Source organism: Asparagus officinalis, chromosome 5, assembly GCF_001876935.1.
Source record: "Asparagus officinalis chromosome 5, Aspof.V1, whole genome shotgun sequence".
NCBI lineage: Eukaryota > Viridiplantae > Streptophyta > Magnoliopsida > Asparagales > Asparagaceae > Asparagus > Asparagus officinalis.
The window spans coordinates 41298893-41307604 of NC_033798.1; positions in this window are offsets into that span (position 1 = coordinate 41298893).

An 8712-nucleotide genomic window follows, 5' to 3' on the forward strand; every position below is an offset into this window, starting at 1 on the left:
CATCAAAAAGGGGACAAATGAATTAAGAGAGCAAAAGCTCCCCCTATCAATAAGCATAGGTGAGTATAAAACATAAAAGGATATAGGAATTGCTCCCCCTATCAAAATGCCATATAGAAAATGTGCAATAAATAAAGATTATGGCAAACATGTGAGCAAGCATAAATGAAAAGATATGCTAAACACCACTCACAAGCAAACAAGATACAATGAGGACACATAATGATATGACATTATAAAGATAGTGTCTCATTATAAAAACCATGTATAATAATAGATTTATGACATGAGAATCATGTAAAAAGTTTTCAAATGAAAACAAATCAACCAAAAGAATTCATAAATCAAAGTTTATATTCAAAAACAATGTTTGATCAATAAAGAAAAATTTTCTTTACATAACTTGATCAAACCACTCATAGAATACATTATAAAGCACAAATAGATGATCCATTAGCACAAACACATAAATATCATCATATAAGTGAATTATAATGAATTCGAAAGCAACAAATCAAAACGCAATTTTTAAGAGAGGCAACAATTATATCAAGCTCTTGAGCTTGTTCCAACCCATATAATCATTTTAGCATCCGGTAAACTTGATTTGGGAATAAACACCCAATAAACCCGGAGGGTTATATAAAAATACACACCTCTCATCAAAATCAAAACCAATAATCATGAAAACAAAAGAATTTAACCAATAAAAGGAATTGTTTTCATAAAAGTTTAAAATACATTTTTCAAAACCAAGAAAGAGAAAAAATGAAAACACTAAAATTCTTGGTTTAAAAATTATTTTGGTATCCAAGCATTCTTGCACCCCTCCTTTTTGCTCAGCGCGCAACGAGTTCCTTTGTGAAAATTTTTTTTTTTATTGTTTTGCTCCGATCGACGGCTCCTTTTTTGTTGTATTCCCGCCGTCAGCGTGGACGCCTGGGAATGAGAAGCACGCCGGGTTTCTCGTTGCGCGGAGTTCTGGACAAGGTTTCGGGGAGGGGGTGACCGTCGGGCGACCCCGCCTCCCGCATCGGAAGTTGCGGGTCGGGGAGGGCGCGCGGAAGCTCGTCCGGCCAAAATGCCGTGTTTCCCGGCGTTCGGGGCGACGGCGAGGGGTCCGGGCCCGCGTTTCCCTGCGTTCGGCGCCGGGAGCGGGCCAGGAGGGCGGGAGAGGCGCGCGGGGTGACGTATAAGGGGGGAAGGAGAAGGGGAGTGGACGGGTGCGATCATACCAGCACTAATGCACCGGATCCCATCAGAACTCCGCAGTTAAGCGTGCTTGGGCGAGAGTAGTACTAGGATGGGTGACCTCCTGGGAAGTCCTCGTGTTGCACCCCTCCTTTTTGCTCAGCGCGCAACGAGTTCCTTTGTGAAAATTTTTTTTTTTATTGTTTTGCTCCGATCGACGGCTCCTTTTTTGTTGTATTCCCGCCGTCAGCGTGGACGCCTGGGAATGAGAAGCACGCCGGGTTTCTCGTTGCGCGGAGTTCTGGACAAGGTTTCGGGGAGGGGGTGACCGTCGGGCGACCCCGCCTCCCGCATCGGAAGTTGCGGGTCGGGGAGGGCGCGCGGAAGCTCGTCCGGCCAAAATGCCGTGTTTCCCGGCGTTCGGGGCGACGGCGAGGGGTCCGGGCCCGCGTTTCCCTGCGTTCGGCGCCGGGAGCGGGCCAGGAGGGCGGGAGAGGCGCGCGGGGTGACGTATAAGGGGGGAAGGAGAAGGGGAGTGGACGGGTGCGATCATACCAGCACTAATGCACCGGATCCCATCAGAACTCCGCAGTTAAGCGTGCTTGGGCGAGAGTAGTACTAGGATGGGTGACCTCCTGGGAAGTCCTCGTGTTGCACCCCTCCTTTTTGCTCAGCGCGCAACGAGTTCCTTTGTGAAAATTTTTTTTTTTATTGTTTTGCTCCGATCGACGGCTCCTTTTTTGTTGTATTCCCGCCGTCAGCGTGGACGCCTGGGAATGAGAAGCACGCCGGGTTTCTCGTTGCGCGGAGTTCTGGACAAGGTTTCGGGGAGGGGGTGACCGTCGGGCGACCCCGCCTCCCGCATCGGAAGTTGCGGGTCGGGGAGGGCGCGCGGAAGCTCGTCCGGCCAAAATGCCGTGTTTCCCGGCGTTCGGGGCGACGGCGAGGGGTCCGGGCCCGCGTTTCCCTGCGTTCGGCGCCGGGAGCGGGCCAGGAGGGCGGGAGAGGCGCGCGGGGTGACGTATAAGGGGGGAAGGAGAAGGGGAGTGGACGGGTGCGATCATACCAGCACTAATGCACCGGATCCCATCAGAACTCCGCAGTTAAGCGTGCTTGGGCGAGAGTAGTACTAGGATGGGTGACCTCCTGGGAAGTCCTCGTGTTGCACCCCTCCTTTTTGCTCAGCGCGCAACGAGTTCCTTTGTGAAAATTTTTTTTTTTATTGTTTTGCTCCGATCGACGGCTCCTTTTTTGTTGTATTCCCGCCGTCAGCGTGGACGCCTGGGAATGAGAAGCACGCCGGGTTTCTCGTTGCGCGGAGTTCTGGACAAGGTTTCGGGGAGGGGGTGACCGTCGGGCGACCCCGCCTCCCGCATCGGAAGTTGCGGGTCGGGGAGGGCGCGCGGAAGCTCGTCCGGCCAAAATGCCGTGTTTCCCGGCGTTCGGGGCGACGGCGAGGGGTCCGGGCCCGCGTTTCCCTGCGTTCGGCGCCGGGAGCGGGCCAGGAGGGCGGGAGAGGCGCGCGGGGTGACGTATAAGGGGGGAAGGAGAAGGGGAGTGGACGGGTGCGATCATACCAGCACTAATGCACCGGATCCCATCAGAACTCCGCAGTTAAGCGTGCTTGGGCGAGAGTAGTACTAGGATGGGTGACCTCCTGGGAAGTCCTCGTGTTGCACCCCTCCTTTTTGCTCAGCGCGCAACGAGTTCCTTTGTGAAAATTTTTTTTTTTATTGTTTTGCTCCGATCGACGGCTCCTTTTTTGTTGTATTCCCGCCGTCAGCGTGGACGCCTGGGAATGAGAAGCACGCCGGGTTTCTCGTTGCGCGGAGTTCTGGACAAGGTTTCGGGGAGGGGGTGACCGTCGGGCGACCCCGCCTCCCGCATCGGAAGTTGCGGGTCGGGGAGGGCGCGCGGAAGCTCGTCCGGCCAAAATGCCGTGTTTCCCGGCGTTCGGGGCGACGGCGAGGGGTCCGGGCCCGCGTTTCCCTGCGTTCGGCGCCGGGAGCGGGCCAGGAGGGCGGGAGAGGCGCGCGGGGTGACGTATAAGGGGGGAAGGAGAAGGGGAGTGGACGGGTGCGATCATACCAGCACTAATGCACCGGATCCCATCAGAACTCCGCAGTTAAGCGTGCTTGGGCGAGAGTAGTACTAGGATGGGTGACCTCCTGGGAAGTCCTCGTGTTGCACCCCTCCTTTTTGCTCAGCGCGCAACGAGTTCCTTTGTGAAAATTTTTTTTTTTATTGTTTTGCTCCGATCGACGGCTCCTTTTTTGTTGTATTCCCGCCGTCAGCGTGGACGCCTGGGAATGAGAAGCACGCCGGGTTTCTCGTTGCGCGGAGTTCTGGACAAGGTTTCGGGGAGGGGGTGACCGTCGGGCGACCCCGCCTCCCGCATCGGAAGTTGCGGGTCGGGGAGGGCGCGCGGAAGCTCGTCCGGCCAAAATGCCGTGTTTCCCGGCGTTCGGGGCGACGGCGAGGGGTCCGGGCCCGCGTTTCCCTGCGTTCGGCGCCGGGAGCGGGCCAGGAGGGCGGGAGAGGCGCGCGGGGTGACGTATAAGGGGGGAAGGAGAAGGGGAGTGGACGGGTGCGATCATACCAGCACTAATGCACCGGATCCCATCAGAACTCCGCAGTTAAGCGTGCTTGGGCGAGAGTAGTACTAGGATGGGTGACCTCCTGGGAAGTCCTCGTGTTGCACCCCTCCTTTTTGCTCAGCGCGCAACGAGTTCCTTTGTGAAAATTTTTTTTTTTATTGTTTTGCTCCGATCGACGGCTCCTTTTTTGTTGTATTCCCGCCGTCAGCGTGGACGCCTGGGAATGAGAAGCACGCCGGGTTTCTCGTTGCGCGGAGTTCTGGACAAGGTTTCGGGGAGGGGGTGACCGTCGGGCGACCCCGCCTCCCGCATCGGAAGTTGCGGGTCGGGGAGGGCGCGCGGAAGCTCGTCCGGCCAAAATGCCGTGTTTCCCGGCGTTCGGGGCGACGGCGAGGGGTCCGGGCCCGCGTTTCCCTGCGTTCGGCGCCGGGAGCGGGCCAGGAGGGCGGGAGAGGCGCGCGGGGTGACGTATAAGGGGGGAAGGAGAAGGGGAGTGGACGGGTGCGATCATACCAGCACTAATGCACCGGATCCCATCAGAACTCCGCAGTTAAGCGTGCTTGGGCGAGAGTAGTACTAGGATGGGTGACCTCCTGGGAAGTCCTCGTGTTGCACCCCTCCTTTTTGCTCAGCGCGCAACGAGTTCCTTTGTGAAAATTTTTTTTTTTATTGTTTTGCTCCGATCGACGGCTCCTTTTTTGTTGTATTCCCGCCGTCAGCGTGGACGCCTGGGAATGAGAAGCACGCCGGGTTTCTCGTTGCGCGGAGTTCTGGACAAGGTTTCGGGGAGGGGGTGACCGTCGGGCGACCCCGCCTCCCGCATCGGAAGTTGCGGGTCGGGGAGGGCGCGCGGAAGCTCGTCCGGCCAAAATGCCGTGTTTCCCGGCGTTCGGGGCGACGGCGAGGGGTCCGGGCCCGCGTTTCCCTGCGTTCGGCGCCGGGAGCGGGCCAGGAGGGCGGGAGAGGCGCGCGGGGTGACGTATAAGGGGGGAAGGAGAAGGGGAGTGGACGGGTGCGATCATACCAGCACTAATGCACCGGATCCCATCAGAACTCCGCAGTTAAGCGTGCTTGGGCGAGAGTAGTACTAGGATGGGTGACCTCCTGGGAAGTCCTCGTGTTGCACCCCTCCTTTTTGCTCAGCGCGCAACGAGTTCCTTTGTGAAAATTTTTTTTTTTATTGTTTTGCTCCGATCGACGGCTCCTTTTTTGTTGTATTCCCGCCGTCAGCGTGGACGCCTGGGAATGAGAAGCACGCCGGGTTTCTCGTTGCGCGGAGTTCTGGACAAGGTTTCGGGGAGGGGGTGACCGTCGGGCGACCCCGCCTCCCGCATCGGAAGTTGCGGGTCGGGGAGGGCGCGCGGAAGCTCGTCCGGCCAAAATGCCGTGTTTCCCGGCGTTCGGGGCGACGGCGAGGGGTCCGGGCCCGCGTTTCCCTGCGTTCGGCGCCGGGAGCGGGCCAGGAGGGCGGGAGAGGCGCGCGGGGTGACGTATAAGGGGGGAAGGAGAAGGGGAGTGGACGGGTGCGATCATACCAGCACTAATGCACCGGATCCCATCAGAACTCCGCAGTTAAGCGTGCTTGGGCGAGAGTAGTACTAGGATGGGTGACCTCCTGGGAAGTCCTCGTGTTGCACCCCTCCTTTTTGCTCAGCGCGCAACGAGTTCCTTTGTGAAAATTTTTTTTTTTATTGTTTTGCTCCGATCGACGGCTCCTTTTTTGTTGTATTCCCGCCGTCAGCGTGGACGCCTGGGAATGAGAAGCACGCCGGGTTTCTCGTTGCGCGGAGTTCTGGACAAGGTTTCGGGGAGGGGGTGACCGTCGGGCGACCCCGCCTCCCGCATCGGAAGTTGCGGGTCGGGGAGGGCGCGCGGAAGCTCGTCCGGCCAAAATGCCGTGTTTCCCGGCGTTCGGGGCGACGGCGAGGGGTCCGGGCCCGCGTTTCCCTGCGTTCGGCGCCGGGAGCGGGCCAGGAGGGCGGGAGAGGCGCGCGGGGTGACGTATAAGGGGGGAAGGAGAAGGGGAGTGGACGGGTGCGATCATACCAGCACTAATGCACCGGATCCCATCAGAACTCCGCAGTTAAGCGTGCTTGGGCGAGAGTAGTACTAGGATGGGTGACCTCCTGGGAAGTCCTCGTGTTGCACCCCTCCTTTTTGCTCAGCGCGCAACGAGTTCCTTTGTGAAAATTTTTTTTTTTATTGTTTTGCTCCGATCGACGGCTCCTTTTTTGTTGTATTCCCGCCGTCAGCGTGGACGCCTGGGAATGAGAAGCACGCCGGGTTTCTCGTTGCGCGGAGTTCTGGACAAGGTTTCGGGGAGGGGGTGACCGTCGGGCGACCCCGCCTCCCGCATCGGAAGTTGCGGGTCGGGGAGGGCGCGCGGAAGCTCGTCCGGCCAAAATGCCGTGTTTCCCGGCGTTCGGGGCGACGGCGAGGGGTCCGGGCCCGCGTTTCCCTGCGTTCGGCGCCGGGAGCGGGCCAGGAGGGCGGGAGAGGCGCGCGGGGTGACGTATAAGGGGGGAAGGAGAAGGGGAGTGGACGGGTGCGATCATACCAGCACTAATGCACCGGATCCCATCAGAACTCCGCAGTTAAGCGTGCTTGGGCGAGAGTAGTACTAGGATGGGTGACCTCCTGGGAAGTCCTCGTGTTGCACCCCTCCTTTTTGCTCAGCGCGCAACGAGTTCCTTTGTGAAAATTTTTTTTTTTATTGTTTTGCTCCGATCGACGGCTCCTTTTTTGTTGTATTCCCGCCGTCAGCGTGGACGCCTGGGAATGAGAAGCACGCCGGGTTTCTCGTTGCGCGGAGTTCTGGACAAGGTTTCGGGGAGGGGGTGACCGTCGGGCGACCCCGCCTCCCGCATCGGAAGTTGCGGGTCGGGGAGGGCGCGCGGAAGCTCGTCCGGCCAAAATGCCGTGTTTCCCGGCGTTCGGGGCGACGGCGAGGGGTCCGGGCCCGCGTTTCCCTGCGTTCGGCGCCGGGAGCGGGCCAGGAGGGCGGGAGAGGCGCGCGGGGTGACGTATAAGGGGGGAAGGAGAAGGGGAGTGGACGGGTGCGATCATACCAGCACTAATGCACCGGATCCCATCAGAACTCCGCAGTTAAGCGTGCTTGGGCGAGAGTAGTACTAGGATGGGTGACCTCCTGGGAAGTCCTCGTGTTGCACCCCTCCTTTTTGCTCAGCGCGCAACGAGTTCCTTTGTGAAAATTTTTTTTTTTATTGTTTTGCTCCGATCGACGGCTCCTTTTTTGTTGTATTCCCGCCGTCAGCGTGGACGCCTGGGAATGAGAAGCACGCCGGGTTTCTCGTTGCGCGGAGTTCTGGACAAGGTTTCGGGGAGGGGGTGACCGTCGGGCGACCCCGCCTCCCGCATCGGAAGTTGCGGGTCGGGGAGGGCGCGCGGAAGCTCGTCCGGCCAAAATGCCGTGTTTCCCGGCGTTCGGGGCGACGGCGAGGGGTCCGGGCCCGCGTTTCCCTGCGTTCGGCGCCGGGAGCGGGCCAGGAGGGCGGGAGAGGCGCGCGGGGTGACGTATAAGGGGGGAAGGAGAAGGGGAGTGGACGGGTGCGATCATACCAGCACTAATGCACCGGATCCCATCAGAACTCCGCAGTTAAGCGTGCTTGGGCGAGAGTAGTACTAGGATGGGTGACCTCCTGGGAAGTCCTCGTGTTGCACCCCTCCTTTTTGCTCAGCGCGCAACGAGTTCCTTTGTGAAATTTTTTTTTTTATTGTTTTGCTCCGATCGACGGCTCCTTTTTTGTTGTATTCCCGCCGTCAGCGTGGACGCCTGGGAATGAGAAGCACGCCGGGTTTCTCGTTGCGCGGAGTTCTGGACAAGGTTTCGGGGAGGGGGTGACCGTCGGGCGACCCCGCCTCCCGCATCGGAAGTTGCGGGTCGGGGAGGGCGCGCGGAAGCTCGTCCGGCCAAAATGCCGTGTTTCCCGGCGTTCGGGGCGACGGCGAGGGGTCCGGGCCCGCGTTTCCCTGCGTTCGGCGCCGGGAGCGGGCCAGGAGGGCGGGAGAGGCGCGCGGGGTGACGTATAAGGGGGGAAGGAGAAGGGGAGTGGACGGGTGCGATCATACCAGCACTAATGCACCGGATCCCATCAGAACTCCGCAGTTAAGCGTGCTTGGGCGAGAGTAGTACTAGGATGGGTGACCTCCTGGGAAGTCCTCGTGTTGCACCCCTCCTTTTTGCTCAGCGCGCAACGAGTTCCTTTGTGAAAATTTTTTTTTTTATTGTTTTGCTCCGATCGACGGCTCCTTTTTTGTTGTATTCCCGCCGTCAGCGTGGACGCCTGGGAATGAGAAGCACGCCGGGTTTCTCGTTGCGCGGAGTTCTGGACAAGGTTTCGGGGAGGGGGTGACCGTCGGGCGACCCCGCCTCCCGCATCGGAAGTTGCGGGTCGGGGAGGGCGCGCGGAAGCCCGTCCGGCCAAAATGCCGTGTTTCCCGGCGTTCGGGGCGACGGCGAGGGGTCCGGGCCCGCGTTTCCCTGCGTTCGGCGCCGGGAGCGGGCCAGGAGGGCGGGAGAGGCGCGCGGGGTGACGTATAAGGGGGGAAGGAGGAGGGGAGGGTACGTGTGCGATCATACCAGCACTAATGCACCGGATCCCATCAGAACTCCGCAGTTAAGCGTGCTTGGGCGAGAGTAGTACTAGGATGGGTGACCTCCTGGGAAGTCCTCGTGTTGCACCCCTCCTTTTTGCTCAGCGCGCAACGAGTTCCTTTGTGAAATTTTTTTTTTTATTGTTTTGCTCCGATCGACGGCTCCTTTTTTGTTGTATTCCCGCCGTCAGCGTGGACGCCTGGGAATGAGAAGCACGCCGGGTTTCTCGTTGCGCGGAGTTCTGGACAAGGTTTCGGGGAGGGGGTGATCGTCGGGCGACCCCGCCTCCCGCATCGGAAGTTGCGGGTC